We start from the raw sequence: 15,865 nt of genomic DNA, 5'->3' as shown, positions 1-15,865 counted from the left end.
TTTAAATCTTTCTACCTATGGTTCAATTTGAGTGATTTCTAATGTTCTCTTCAACTGTATTGATTTTTTTCCTCCATTGTGTCCAGTATATTCTTAAATACATTTAGTCAATAATTTATTTCAAATATTTACATCTTAGTTTCAAGATTTATATTTTGGTTTTCTTTTGTGGTTTTAAAATCTTTCCTGAAATTTCACATTTCCTTGTTCATTATATTTATAATATCTGATAGATTCTCATACAAATTTTATCCTCATTATTTTTATGTTTTTCTGTAATTCCAGAATTTGAGCTATTTTCATTAACTGATTTTTCTCCTGATTATTGACCAGAGTCACATTTTCTTGCTTCTTTATAGTCCTTTGAAGTCCTTTGAGTCCATTGAAATATGGGCATTATGTACAAAGAAAAGTAAAGGCTGAAATGGATTGTGATATTGTAAGACTAGAAGTCCCTTAGACTTTGGAACTGTGAAATAATGATAGCACAAAACCATGAGACCTTGTATATCCTAACTGCAGATGGAATACCCATGTAGTTTAAAAAAAATCACAGTATTGAGGCTGATCTGGCACTGATATCACGGTCCCTAAAGTTTCTACTGAGGGACAGAATTTATCTGTGCAGTAACCTACACTGCTGTAGGTCTAGTGAAGAAGGAACTTTCTTGAGGAAAGAAAGAGTTTACACGGAAAGGCTTAGTGGGTAGACATCTATTAGAGGGTCATAGGAAAGAGAAAAGGGACTAGAATGCTCTTCTAGGAAAACCCCAGGGTGTGTAACCCAGAAGGATGTGATGGAAAAGGGATTAAATGAGAGCTAATGAAATTATATGTAGTATAACTAAAGATCTTGCTATAAAGTCAGAGCACAAGAAACTTGATTTTGTGGTTTATAGCGTATTGAGAGTGTGAACCAAGGGCATGTACTTTACCTCTGTGGAACAATTACTGCAGCATAATAAAGAAATGTAAGTTCATAACTATTTTGGGGAACCGCAAAAGAGGAAATAGTTGATGTCATGTAGCATATTAGGTATTTTACTATAGTTATTTAGCATGCATGTAAGACATTTGGTGAACCCCTCTGAGTTTGGTTGGTCTCAATATACAGAAAAATTATCTGCTTTTCCATATATGTAAAATAGAAAAACTGTGTGCTATTTTTTCCTATATTCCTGGAGAGAGATGGGCCAGAGAGTTCTGGCTTGGAAAATGTTACTGTGAATTTATTCTATTCCCTGGCTGATATGACCTGGGAGAATTAGCCTTATCTACCCTTGAAGGAAGGGACTAGATTGCCTTCTGACCACACAGACATAGCAACTCTTTGTAGTGATTTGCTTTTTGTTCTTGACTATGTAACTCTTAGAGCAAATAATCAGAACTGCCTAGAGGTATCTCTTGTTTGATGCAGGAAAAGATTTAATTGTGATTCCCTGGAGGGAAGGTCAGGAAAAGAAAGGGCTATTGCAGAAGTGAATAGTATTACTTGTGGAGAACCAAAGTAAGGTGTTCAAAGCTCGTCACAAAATCAAGGCATGGAATTAAGTCTTTTGAAATGAGGGAGTACAGGGAAGCTAAACAACTTGGGAAAATGAAAAGCTGGCTGCGAGCACCTCGGAGACCTTGGGCAAAGAAGTTCCAACATCCATGTTTGTCTAAGTGGGCCTTCAACTTTGAAGTATTTAATTGTAACTTCTGTGACAGGTTACTTATTCTTGGGCCACAGAACATGTCTGTCATTATTTTCTGAGGAGGTGGCAAAATTAAGGGACTGACATCTGCCAGTGAGGTACTTCTCAGCCTTGTGTCTCACAGTAAAGGCATCTTCTTTGCCTGATGTTGGGGTGATTGAGACAGAGCTGGGAGAGTAACAGAGAGTGACTGCCCCCCCCCCCCAAGACTTTATTTATTTGAGAGAAAGAGTAAGAGAGAAATGAAAGAGAATGAGCAGAGGGAACCCTAAGAGGCAGAGGAAGAAACAGACTCCCCACGAAGCAGGGAGCCCCACACAGGGTTCCATTCCAGAGCTCTGGGATCACGACCTGAACCGAAGGCAGGCACTTAACTGACTGAGCCACCCAGATGCCCTAGAGTGACTGCCATCTGATGCCATATGTTAACTTTTCCATTATTCTCTCTGAGATGAATTCACAAAGATTATAAATAAATTCAAATAAAATAAATTAATTATTTTATTAATTAAAAATAAAAAAAATAAATTCAAGCAGACTTCCAATTAAGTTCTCCATTACTTTATAATTATCTCTCTAATCTGTAAAGAGTTGGAAGGGATGGAAAACTATGTGCCATGAATGGTGGACCTGATGTATCTTATGTAATGTACCTTCTATGGGTACCCATGTCCTTATGTAGTTCCCTAGTTCATGTGCACAAGTCTCCATTGCTCTCCCTTAGAGGATGTCCCCTCGAGCCATTTCACAAGCTAGAGGAGTGGGCTTCTTATAACCACCTTTGCACCAACCATTTTCTAGTCTCTGATCTTCAGGTCATGGTTTACATAATAAAGTCCCTTTTTATTAACTTGACATTAAGTGGCACCATGATCCATGGTTTTTTCCCAATGCCTGGCTTTCTCTCCTGATATGAAGCATGAGTCTGAGAAGGAAGCTCAGTCCTTCATATATGCCATATATGTCCCTAAGGCATATAGTCTTTCTTGGTACCACTTTATTCTTCAATGTATTTCTCTTAGGTCCAGTCTTGCCAACTCCTGTCAATTGAATTGTATTTGCATATATTTTAGGCCACTCCTAGAGTATCTTGTATGTTATATGATCTGGCATAAAAGACATGCTTTGTGTGCTGCTTTTCTATTACCCTTGAGGACAACATTGAACTTATCCTCTTAAACTCTGTTTAATGACCAAGGCATATATTTTCATGAAATTTACCTAAGATTTAAAGAGTGATTTTTGGCTTTGGTTTTGTTATAACAGTCCTTTGCAAATATGTTCAAGAACCACCTTTAAGGGGAATTTATTTCACCTGTTGTCTACTATCTTTTGTATTGTGCTTAGATCTCTTAGACCAACCTGCTCAGGCTTCTTCTTGTAGATGAATACAGCCCTTATTAAAAGTAATAATGAGGTAATTTAAATGAAGATTATGTGAGTGCATACTATGAGTGGATTCATAATAATATGAATAATAATGAAAGTAATCTAAAAGCTTTGTTTATTCTGGGTAACTGAGTAAGTGAATACTTAACTCACTCTGAATGAGAAAACACAAAATCAATATAGAGATTTTCCCTAAGTTGTGCTTAGAATGGGGGGCAATAGCAAGAAGGGTTCAAGTTTAAGAATGATGATAAGTACATTGGAGAGCTCCACTGGAGGTGGAGCAGAAAGAATATTACATTTTTTGCTATTGCTTGTTGCAATGTAACAGGAAGGACACAAAGAAAAAATCAGTATAATAACTTGCTCAGAAGATGGACTACCTTATAATTATCCCAGACAATCGTATGTCATTTTCTTTAGATTCTTTATATCAGAGAAATTACCACTTTAGCTAGAAATTTTTCAAGGGTCTATGAATGCTTACATTGCCCAACCAAAATCTATTGTAGAAGTTTAACATAATGTATTCAAGAGGATAAATCAGGACGACAAAGCCACACCACCTAGTTTCAAATCCTGGCTGTGTCACTTATTAGCTGGATGACCTGGCTTTGTGATTTCTGTTTTACCTCCTCATCTATACAATGGGATTTTAAAGGGTTGTTACAGAAAGCAAATTAATAGCTATATGTAAATTACTTATAACTGCCCATGTCACGTATGGGGAGATTTGCCAGTGTTTATCTTCGTTCCACATTTTTTTTCCAGCTGAAAGAACTCAATATTTCATTCTTGATTTCAATATAATAGCACCTTAAAGTAAACACTGTCTTCTATTAAAAGGTCAAACCTTGATGAGTCTAAGAAAATGGCTTTGTAATTCTTAGAGAGTGTGTGCCTTCCCTTGGTAGCAATTCTGTTAAACTGAACATATGTCATTTGTTTGACAGACAGCAGCAGAGAGAACCTCCTTTGGAGCATAGCATAAAGGTTTTGTGAGCAGTCAAACAAGAAGCTTTGGAACCAAATAGAATAGGAAGAAAGGGAGAAATTCATAATTTGAAAATAAGGAGGAAAGGCGAGACGTTTGTGGAAGAGCAGAGACTAGTCTACCAAATATATCACAAATTTCCATCACACCCTTGTTTTGTTGACTATGTTCATTCACAGAGGAAGCCTATATTTTGGCATTTGTTTTATTTGTCTGAAGTCTTACTCTCTGAGATAAGAACAGAGTATATTTGTGTGGTATTCCTGTGTTACAAATCCATTCTGGCCAGTGGGTCATCATTTCCTCTGTTCCCATTTGCTTCGCGATTCCCTCGTGTCACAGGAAGGCGATGTCTGAAATGTATCACCTTGATGGTGCACTCTGTCACCCTGCAGCCAAACTTCTCACCCACGAGCAAGATACTTAATTCATATGTTCTTTCCAATCGGCTTAAACTTTCAAAAAAATCAAATATTGTTTTGCACGACACAGGTGATCCTCATGAACTTATTACCTCTCTCAAAGGCCATTTCTCTTGGCAGCTGCTTCACACTGAATAAAGATGAGGCTTCTTCACTCCATCAGTTGAGATGAACATCAGTGCAGCTGTGTCCTATCGAGGCTGGAAGAAGTAAAAATGAGTTTAATTTTTCAGTGAGTTAGATCAATCTATAGAGAACACAGGGACAATTCAAATCAGACAACTTCATTTTGGAAGGTTTTATACCTCTAGATTATTAACGAAGTTGCTTCGATCCTGAACATTAAGCTTTACAGTGTAGACATTTTTGCTTTTTATTAGAATTGGTGGGCTGTGTTGTCCAGTTAGGGAATTCAGCTGATTTTTACTTAGTGCCAATGACATTTGGTCTAAGGCCATGCTGCATCCGGGTGCAACATCAGAATCACCTGGGGGAATAAGAAGGATATAAACAAGTTCAGGGCACATTGTCAATATGCTTATTTTTTATTTTGTCAAATGTATATTTATATGGTGTCATATTTATTAGAGCTATATTTGTGTCAGATATTGGAAATTAAAAGAAAAAAGACATATTTCTTGACTTTAAGAAGCTTACAGTTTACTGATAGGAGATTAATGAAAAGCATTTCTATATCTAGTTCTCAAATTATGTGAGAAGGAAGGGAGGTCCTCTAGCCTAGTGGTAGAAGGGGTGCAGCTGGTGGCAAGAGGGGCTTCCTGGAGAAAGTGGCTGCTGAGCTGTGTCCTCACTGTAGAATGCTAAGGAATAAGCAGGATGGAGAAGAATGAAAGGAATTTCGTGACAAAGGACTATACCAGCTGCAGGATGAATAAAAGACTCCTTTGTTGTGCTGGGGGAAACAAAAGCAGTTTGATTTTATTGGAGCACCAACTAGGAGGAGACTAGTAAGAAGACATAAGACTGGAGAGGGAAGCAGGCTCCACATCCCAGTGTACCATCCATGGCAGGCTCCAGAGGACAGATACACCTGACTTGTGTGGGGAGCTGCCGTAAGCTTCTAGATCTTCATTCCTCTGGTTTCCAATGTCATCATAGAGAACTTAAATGCTTGATTTATGCAAAGCCAATTGGGAATACAAACAAATATCCATTAGATATGACAGACTCTCCTGAAAAAGAATACTTGTCATCACTGAGCAATGAACACTAAACTAAGAGCCACAATATGGAGCTGATAAGCCATTGAAAAGGCCTCAAGAGTCATTTTATAGGAGTTGAGGTAAAGGAGAAATCACTTCTGGCCAGCTAAAATGTTCCAAGACAGTTAGCGGAGTATAGCAGCCCACTTTTGGCCTTGAAGGAGGGGGAAAGTTTTGAAAGACACCATTTTAGAAAGAAGGAAAGATTGACATGAGCAAACAGCAGAAAATGTGAAGTCCTTGTTAGGGTTGGCCCCAAAAGGGCAGTATAGGAGGATACATAAAGGAAATGGAACAGAGAAAACTACAAAGTCATGCAGAGGCTCAGTCATACATGTTGAAAAGTCAACCAAAGTTTGGGGAATTCTAGAAAATGGGACCCAAGGAGAGTTTCTAAGCAGGGAAAAATATTTTTTAATATGGTGTGATATGAAGATTTAACTGGCAATGGAATTCCAGATGGAGTTTTTAAAAAATGAAATTAAGTACAAATAATAAGAATCTGAACCAGCACAGTAGCAAGTAGAAATAGAAGACATGTGTAGGAGAAGTGAAACCACATGCCCGCTCTGTTCTATTGAGTGAAAGCATTTTTATCCAGGGTTTTGTGTGATTTTGAAGTGCATCCAGAACCAGCAGCCATGTCTTTGGTGACATCCTCCATACCCTTAATCATGAGGACTCCCTGTTTCATTGGGAGGCAGAGTTATCTATATTAATGCAGAGAATAAGGAAATTTGGTTGTTAAAGCCAGCACTCCCCAACTTGCCTATCGTTAAATTCTCCTAGAGAACTTGTTAAATAGATTTCTGGAAACCACCACATTTACAGAATCAGAAACTCCAGGTGAAGGCTCAGTCAGGGTGCTGAAGTAGTCCCCATGATCAGGGGAACACAGCCCTAGGGTACAAAGTAATTGACGGAATAGAGAGGCCTGTTTTGAGATAATTTGTATATTGAAATATAGTGATTCTGTTAGGTTTCTCAGGCACAGAGAAACTGAAGTCATAATCCACATTCTACCATCTCCCCATCACTGTGTTCTGATACCATCATCTTCTTTCTGGGCTACCGTGACAGCATCCTATCCCTGCTCTCCCTGCTTCCATTCATTCTTTCTGGGATATAATTTGTTTCCTGGACAGGAGGTATAAAAATCATTTAAAAACAAAGAGCAGCTGGGGTGCTTGGGTGGCTCAGTTGGTTAAGCATCTGTCTGAGGCTCAGGTCATGATCCCAGTGTCCTGGGATCGATTCCCACATCAGGCTTCTTGCTCAGCGGGGAGTCTGCTTCTCCCTCTCCCACTGCCCCTCCCTGTGGCTATGCTCTCACTCTCTCTCTCTCTCCATTAAATAAATAAAATCTTAAAAAAAAAAAAAGTCAAAGACCAGATCATGCCATATCCCTAGTGATTTCTAATTATGCATGTAGAAAAGGAAGGCCAAAGCCCCGCTTGGGTCACCCTGCCCATCTGTTTATTTCAGTTCTTGCCACTCTCCCTTTGCTTACTCCGGCTCATTCCTCTTCCTTGAGCATCTGACACTTACCACTCTCTTCCAGCTGGACCCTCATTGTTCTTGCTTCACGTGACTTTCTCCAGATATTCACTGGTCTGACTTCACTGTGTTAATCAGGAAGGACTTTTCAAACCCCTGTGTAGAAGAGCTACTATTTACCAGAGCTCCCCGTTCATATTCTGCCCAAGCATTAACCCTATGCATTTTACCCTAAAAGTCATCACAATCTTTTCTCATGTCACATATTTGTCTATGTTTTTCTCTGTCTCCTTTACTAGAATGTGTGTGCATTACGACAACAGATGCCATGTTCCATGAACATTTCTTGGATGGTTGGATGAATTAATGATGTGTTGGAATGTGATAGGAACTATGTGGTATGTATGTCTTTTGAGTCAGTGCTTTTTTCCATATAATTTCTCTAGTATCCAGATTTTAATCGTCTGGACTATAGACATTTTGGAATGTTTTCTCACAATTTCATACTTTGACGCCCAGTGACCTGGCTTCTTTCTAACATTACTTGGTCATATAATGCATTATATATATACATTTGGAGAAGTTGCTATTAACCCAGGATAGGAAAAAAAAAAAATCCCATCTGTGTTGATCTCTTCATACTTCTCGCTTTTCATACTTGACTTTCTTCTGGGTGTTTAAATGTTCTACTCACATGTCTTTCCTAGCTCTATCCAGGGTCTTTATCTAAGATCACATTGTTCTTATTTCTCTGACCTTTCTCCTCCTCTTTCTCTAATAAAAGCAGTCACTTTTTGAACTGATAGTTACAAACAAGCTCTTAGAAATGGCGTTACTTCCAGTGGAAGCGGAGTTGATCTAGATTTGGGATATTGGTAGCATTTGGGGGCTGGGATTCTTTTAGCCTCCTACCAGTCTGGGTAACCAAAAACTTCTAGAAGATACACTGTGTACTACAACCCAATTTACACGGTCTAATTGGTTTTAAAGACAGGAAATTTAGAGCAACATGATATCAAACCATTGATTCAGACTTCATTGTGTCTTCATCGTGTCTGTCTCACTGGTATTAAGTCAGTCACAATTATCTGCTCAGCCCTTTCATGGTCTATTTTTTGAGACTCCCAAATTTCTAACTTGACTTCCCAGAGACAACTAGCCAATGGGCATCCCTAGTTGGGGTGTGCAAGACAGATTCAGGATCTCTTCTAATCACTGTTCTCTCCTATCCATTACCTCTCTGAGGAAATTCAAGAATATATAAGTTGTTATTGCTGTGGCTGTTTTCAATAATCTGCCAGCTGTGTTTCCTTTCTCCTATTTGATTTCCGGGTTTGACTTAAAAATAAATTTCCTGAAATCATAGGCTGTGAGCTCAAGATAAGAATATAAGAATCATTAACGGGGTTGTTCATCGATGCTACAACTGCATATGAACAGAACACTCGTAATTACACCTACAGGTATATGCCCCACACAACAAACACACCCGAGTGCTTATACCCTCCCTTTATCTTTTGAGAGCAAGATTGCTCGGCATTGCCTCACTATGTCAGTACTTCATTAAAAGAAATTATGTTTCTTCCAGAGATACTGTTACGGTGCGAGAAGGCTTATTGAAAGGAGCCTACACGGTGGGCTTCTGTGGTTCCGTGCCCCATGGCCCCGTCTGCCTTGCACGGACCTGCCTTCCAGGACATGCTGAGGCAGTTTCCGAGCTCAGAACCCCAGCACCCCGGTGGCTTCAGTTTATTTTCTAGGCAGGCAAGAGCTGTTCCCTGTCTGATAGGCTTTCTGTTGTCGAGGACCTGCCTCGAGGCAGATCTGTCTAGTTATCTGCCTGCCTTTTGAAGCTGCACTGTGCGCATCTGCTCTCGCCTGCCTCTCAGCTTCTACCTGCCCGGAAGGGCCTCCACTGATAAGTCCTGACCAGGGGGCCCAAAGAGTTATTTACCTGGATGTGAATCTCTACAAGCACCCGGAGAGTCGATTTGCACACCATGCTTTTCATCACTTAAGGTGATTTTTCTGGTTCAGATGTCTAGAGCTAAACAGAGAAAAATATTTTTGTAGTGGAAGAAACATCCCTTTCACAATTTGACTAGGGTAAGGCTCTTATGACAGGTAATTGACAGGAAAACTGCTAGTACATGGTAATAATGGCCTGGAAAAAGGAAGGCCACTCTACCCTTTAAAGTGGCTGTAAAATCGGGTAATGAAGGACAATTTGGGGGGTGGGGGAGGGTGGGCCAGATTTCTGCAACTTTAAAAAAAAAGTAATTCCCAATTAATTTCGGAGACTTGGGCATTCTCTGTTATTTGTAATATCCATCTTACTCTGCTCAGACTGAAACATGCAGTCAATGTCCAACAGCAGGGGACCCAAGCGGTGCTTAGCCGTTGCATTAAGTGGGATGAAATAAGTAGGTTGAACAGAAGGAATGCTTTAAAAACCCTGAAGTGCCATCCTAAATGAATCACCCAGCTGTGAACTGCTTTGAAACAGCAGGATCATCCAGACAAGACTGGCTTTCAGTCAAGAGAGGAGGTCAAGGGATAATGCATACACCCTCCTGTGCACCCAGGAGTGAATATCACTGGCTATACTTCTGGCTCTTTGGTACAGCAGACCCTGTGGTAGTGGTGCCGGGCGGGCGGGGGGTTGGGGGGGCACTGGGCTCCACCTGCCTGTCCATCCACAGGGCGCGAACTGAGACTTCAGCATTACCCCCCAATGAAGTTCTACATACTATCTCGGAGATTCATAACTGGATGAAAAATATGTTGTAAAATGTGAAAGCTATGTCCTAGTCCTATGCCACAGTGTTTCTAGGGTGTGAGAAATTCACATTTTTCATCCATTTGCAAAATATGAATCTGATGGTGGTGCATTTACGAATTTATTTGATGTCTGTAATTTCTGTGGCTGTGCAAGCTCATAGACGTATACTTAACTCAGAGTGATGCTTTAAAAGCTCAAAAATGACTCTTTGCTTAAGGCCCATCAGTCACCTTCCATGGCTCCTAGGAGAATGTCCAACATCTAGAAACTATCCTGTCTCTTCAGGCTCATTTCATGTCAGGTTTCTGCTTCTTTCTTTTTCATTCCAGCAGCACTGTTTATCTTTTAGTTACTTTGTTGCCTTGCTCTCTCTCCCTGTTGGGCTTTGCTCATGCTGTTCCTTCTCTGGAACCTTCTTCCCATCTTGGTCACTAACTACTATTGCCCATTAGGCTTCAGCTTAAAGGCTATTGTGAGCAATGAACGCCTAGACCAGCTCAAATTCTCTATCAAAACCACCTTCAGGGGCGCCTGGGTGGCTCAGTGGGTTAAGCCTCTGCCTTCAGCTCAGGTCATGTGGGATCGAGTCCCACATCTGGTTCTCTGCTGGGTGGGGAGCCTGCTTCCCCTCTCTATCTGCTTGCCTCTCTACCTACTTGCGATCTCTCTCTGTCAAATAAAATCTTAAAACAAAACAAAACAAAAACCACCATCATATGTTATTAGAATTGCTCATTCATTTGTATTTCTCTGCTGTAAGGCCTAAGACAAAACAGGAATTGTCTGTCTTGTGTAAAATTTTTCTACCACTCTGGGCATTGTTCAATAAATATTTGCAGTATGAAAACCCCTATGATCGAAGGCATTTCATGTGGCTTCTACTTGTTTAAATGCACTCAGTGGTTACCTTTGAAAAATATCTTTTTAGGGGCACCTGAGTGGTTCAGTGGGTTAAAGACTCTGCCTTCAGCTCAAGTCATGGCCTCAGGGTTCTGGGATCTAGCCCCCCATAGGGCTCTCTGCTCAGCAGTGAGCCCGATGTCTGCCACTCTGCCTATTTGTGATCTCTCTGTCAAATAAATAAACAAAATCTTAAAAAAAAAAAAGAAGAAAAATATCTTTTTTTAAAAAAAGATTTTTGCTTATTTATTTATTTAAGAGAGAGATGGAGTGTAAGCAGGGGCAGGAATAGAGGGACAGGGACAAGCAGACTCCCCACCAAGCGCAAAGCCCCACGGAGGGCTTCGTCCTATGACTCCAAGATCATGACCTGAGCTGAAATCAAGAGCTCCACTGACTGAGTCACCCAGACACCTCTAGCCGTCACTTTCAAATGAGAGTATTAATACCATGAAGAAATAGACCATCCAGCTTTGAAGATTAGAGTTTGTGAAGGGCAGGTTTTCCTTTAGTCCATAATAGCATTTGAACATGTTAAAAGACTTGGTTGAGGACACCACCAAAGCCTGTAGGGACCACCATCAATGTAAAGAATAGGGGTGAGTGGAGACTAGGGCAGACAGGGAGCCCACCATTGGTAATTGCTTCCATGTGGAAATATGAGCTAAGAATTGGCAGGTTTTCTAATTTTTCAAGAGAAGACAATCCAAAAGTTTTGTGGTAAAATCGTAGTTTTAAAAAATGTTGGTAAATAATTTCAAACTTTTAAAATACCTTGCTTACCAGATGAAACATTTCTCCTGGGACAAAACAGCTTGCCAGCTATGATTTTAAAATTTAATCATTATGTCAAAAAATCAGTATTGAGACAGTCAATTTGCTCATGCATGGATGTTTAACCCAATGAACAACTGATGCATAAATAATAAATCTAACAATTTTAGAATGAGAAGGGACATTAGAATCATCTTGTAAACACCTTCTTCCAAGTTACAGATGGCAGAATCTCAGGTTCGCAAAAATTAAATTACTGGGGCTTAAAGTCAGATGCACACAATTAAGTAATAGGGACTTGAGTCCAGGTGTTTTGATGCTTGGCTTTTCTCATAACTCCACGCAACACTGTGTGTGTGTGTGTGTCTGTGTATGCATATTTTGCTCTAAGGAAGTGGAGGGAATTAAGGTGACCTGTGCTAGTGCTTCTGAAATTTTCCTGTGTATGTGAATCAATTGGGGATCTCATAAAAATGCAAATTCTGATTCAGCAGGTCTGGAATAGGGCCCAGGTTTCTGTATTTCTAACAGCTCCCAGGTGATGCCAGGCCCGGGACCCAGCTTTGGGTAGCGCGGATGGAAAGACTCTCTAACAATTGCTCTAGATGCTGGGAATAGAATGTGCTCTTTGATTTTTTTTTCTTTGCCAATTAACACTCTGCTAACATTTTTTTTCTTCCATGCTGAATCTCTGACAAATAAAAACATTAAATTAAGAGGGAAATCCACTTACCAGGGGAAGTAGATAAGTAAATGACTGAAAACAAGGGGTGCTGAGGAAATCAAATCTTCAACTAAGGAATCAAAATCTCCATCATGCAAAATGCATGAGTTTTCGTGAGTCTTGTTTTGTAAATAATATTAGTTCTGGTTAGTTGCTGGGGAACTATTGAGTCGTTTTCTAACTAATAGCAAGGGAAAATGACATGCCAGAAAATAAAGGGGAGAAGATACTTCAGAATACAAACATTCCACAAGATGGCAGTAAGTTCCTATGCTTTACATTCCACATACCCTTTTATAGAGTTTCCATTTCATCAGTGAACATTTTAAAAGAATTACACTATTTTTTTTGTTTTGTTTTGTTTTCATTTTTTGTTTGTTTGGCTTTTTTTTGGTAAAGATAGAACTAAACTTGAGAAGTTTTATCTATCTATCTATCTATCTATCTATATATTTTTCCCCCCTCAAAGGACTAATGGCTATTTTTTGTCACACTTTCTTCTTCATATTAGTGTGGCATACTGACATTATCCTTTCTTTCTTTTTTTTTTTTTTTAAGATTTATTTATTTATTTGAGAGAGAGCAAGCACGTGAGCACAGGGAGGGGTAGAGAGAAGAAGAGAGAGAGGGAGAGACGAGCAGACTCCCTACTGAGCTCGGAGCCTGATGCGGGACTCCCCAGAGACCATGACCCGAGCTAAAACCAAGAGCCAAGTGCTCACTAGACTGAGCCATCCAGATGCCCCCGATGTTATCCTTTCAACTTGTGTTTACTTTTTTCAGGTTATCACTGAAGACATCTTAGTGGAATACATTGTCACTGAATATTGAAAATTTTTTGAAATAATAGATAGATGACTATATTCAAAATTTCAAACACATTTTTCAACTCTTAACTGGCCATTTATTTTCATTTAAGAAACTTCTTGAAGATTCAACCTACTGTTTAAGACAGAAAGAACCATAAAAGTGAATTCTTCATTATGTTATCAATTTAAGATTATTGGTAATTACATTTTAATTCACACTGCATTAAAGATATCACATTTCTAAGACTTGTTTATAAGGTTTTTGTTTGCTCAGAATTAGTCTCAGGAGATCAAGGAAGCATGGATTAGGGAAAATAAAATATAATAAAAGATTTTTTCTAAAGCTTTTTTTTTTTTAAGATTTTATTTATTTAATTGACAGAGAGAGAGAGAGCACAAATAGGCAGAGAGGCAGGCAGAGAGAGAGAGGGAGAAGCAGGCTCCCTGCTGAGCAGAAAGCCTGATGTGGGGCTCAATCCCAGGACCCTGAGATCATGACCTGAGTTGAAGGCAGAGGCTTAACCCACTGAACTACCCAGGTGCCCCAATGGTTTTTTGTTGTGTGAATAAGAAAAGAGTGAGTAGTGTACTGAACTACAGATAACCATTTAAGTGTGCATAGATACCATCCTTAATACTGTAGCAATACCAGCAAAATTGGGCATTACTTTGTTATCATTATCAGACTTGTGTATGTTCTAGGACAACATTCAATGGCTTTGGGGTGCAATTTCTTCTGGTATAATATAAGGAATATAGGTTAGTTGATTTCATTTCCAACTTCTTAACACTCCATTCTTCTCAGGAGAAAATATATTTACGTAAGATGAGCATAAGCTTTGAAAAAAGCCCATGGTGACTAGGGATTACAGGGATCTTTAGAGCACTCTGCCTCCTATCCTATTTTCTTCATGTATTCTAGGTAGTTCATAGACCTGTTGAGTTGCATTTGTTCTAAAATTACTTAAAAAGAGGCTGGCAAGGCAGAGTGCTGGATCAATACCGAGGGGGTACGTGGCTGTTGTCTGTATTCCTGAAACAACGTTATTTTAAAAATCTCTTTTCTTCTTCCTCTTTTTCATTTCATTAGGCCCTTAGAAGAAGAAAGGGAAGAGAGGACAAACAGAAAAATGATCTGCACTTAGCAGATCCTGTGGGGATCTTACTTAGAGGAAATCTGGGACATCAAAATAGCTGAGTAAATTGTGGGAGTATGATGCTAATTGAAGACTGTTCCCCCAACTGCTCCCCACCCCCAACCGTACTGGCTTCCTGCCTCAGTCTCCTGCTTCTTGCCCACCCTGACCTTTCTCCTCTTCGCTCCTCTCTTTCTGCTCCCATCTTGCTGGTCTCCACGACTAATTCCCTGGCCCAGCCCACTCCAAACACAAGCCTCTCGTACGCTGGGCCATGGCCAGATCCTGTCACTTAGAGCCACTGGTTGTACATTACCCCTTCTGGAGGATGCTGCTTTACTTCACGGTTATCACTTCATTTCTTATCTCTGCTGAGGATGGAAATACCTTATTGTTTTGTCCCCAATCAAGCAGTGATTCCTCTCTCACTTCCAAATGAGTTTTTGTTAGACATTGGCTTAAAGCACCATTACATTAGATGAAGCCCCTAGAACTCATTACCTTTATAGGTATCTGCCACTTGGTAAGTAGCATAAATGCTGAATGGCCAGGCTTCAACTGAATGCTGCTGACCCAGCTCCGAGGCTAAAATTTTCTTTGTAGACCTTTCATACACACACTAAAATTTATGGCTGCAGGTTGTTAAGGCATATTAAGGATATCTTACAGGGGAAAACAAACTCAGTTTTCTCTCAAGATCTCAATTTTTAGGCAGTGCCCAGTGACCTGACGGGATTCAAACCTGGATTTAGGATCCAAACCCTCATTTAGAATTGGCTTAACATGTATTTCTAAAAAAGGTAGCTAGATCAAATTAAGATAGATAATAAATGATTTGGCTTTTACCTCCCAATTTAATCTTCAACAAACTGTAGACATACCTTGTCTCTCTTCATTATAATATTACCTTAGAGTTCTCATCCAATGGCAAAAATTGTATTTGAATTTAGTGAGTTGAACTGATCCTTGGAAAAATTTAAATGGGCAAAGACTGTCTTCAGGATTCCTTTAGTCTCCCCTCAGGAGAGGTCTTTTACCCAATTTTCTGGTCTCTTGGTCCTTCCAAGGTGGCCTGGTTTACTTAGAATCCTACTAATAATTCCAACACAATGATAGACTCTGAACTATTTTTTTTTTCTAGCCTGATAGTGATTTTTCTCTCCTCTAAACTCATGTCAGGTTTAAGTAATGGGGCCTGAGACCAGGGTCCAGAGAATGGTTAAGGTGGAGGCATGCTAACCATGATCAATGGGACAATTCTCTTTTCACCAGGCTTTGGGGGTAAATCCTGTCAATTTAACTACTCTTAAGGTTAATCTCATAGTAATGAATTAGAAACATTTTTCAGTGGTATGATTTAGTAACTAAAATGACTAGAATATTTGGATATCAAACTTTTGGCCTTGTTAGGTTGGTAATTTTGGGGATCATATTGGATGAACTCTTCAGCAAACATACCACTTACTCCCTTCTCAAACCATATAATTTATAGCTAATTGCTTAAGGGGTATCTAGACA

Source organism: Mustela nigripes, chromosome 3, assembly GCF_022355385.1.
Source record: "Mustela nigripes isolate SB6536 chromosome 3, MUSNIG.SB6536, whole genome shotgun sequence".
NCBI lineage: Eukaryota > Metazoa > Chordata > Mammalia > Carnivora > Mustelidae > Mustela > Mustela nigripes.
This window is presented reverse-complemented; position numbering follows the sequence as displayed.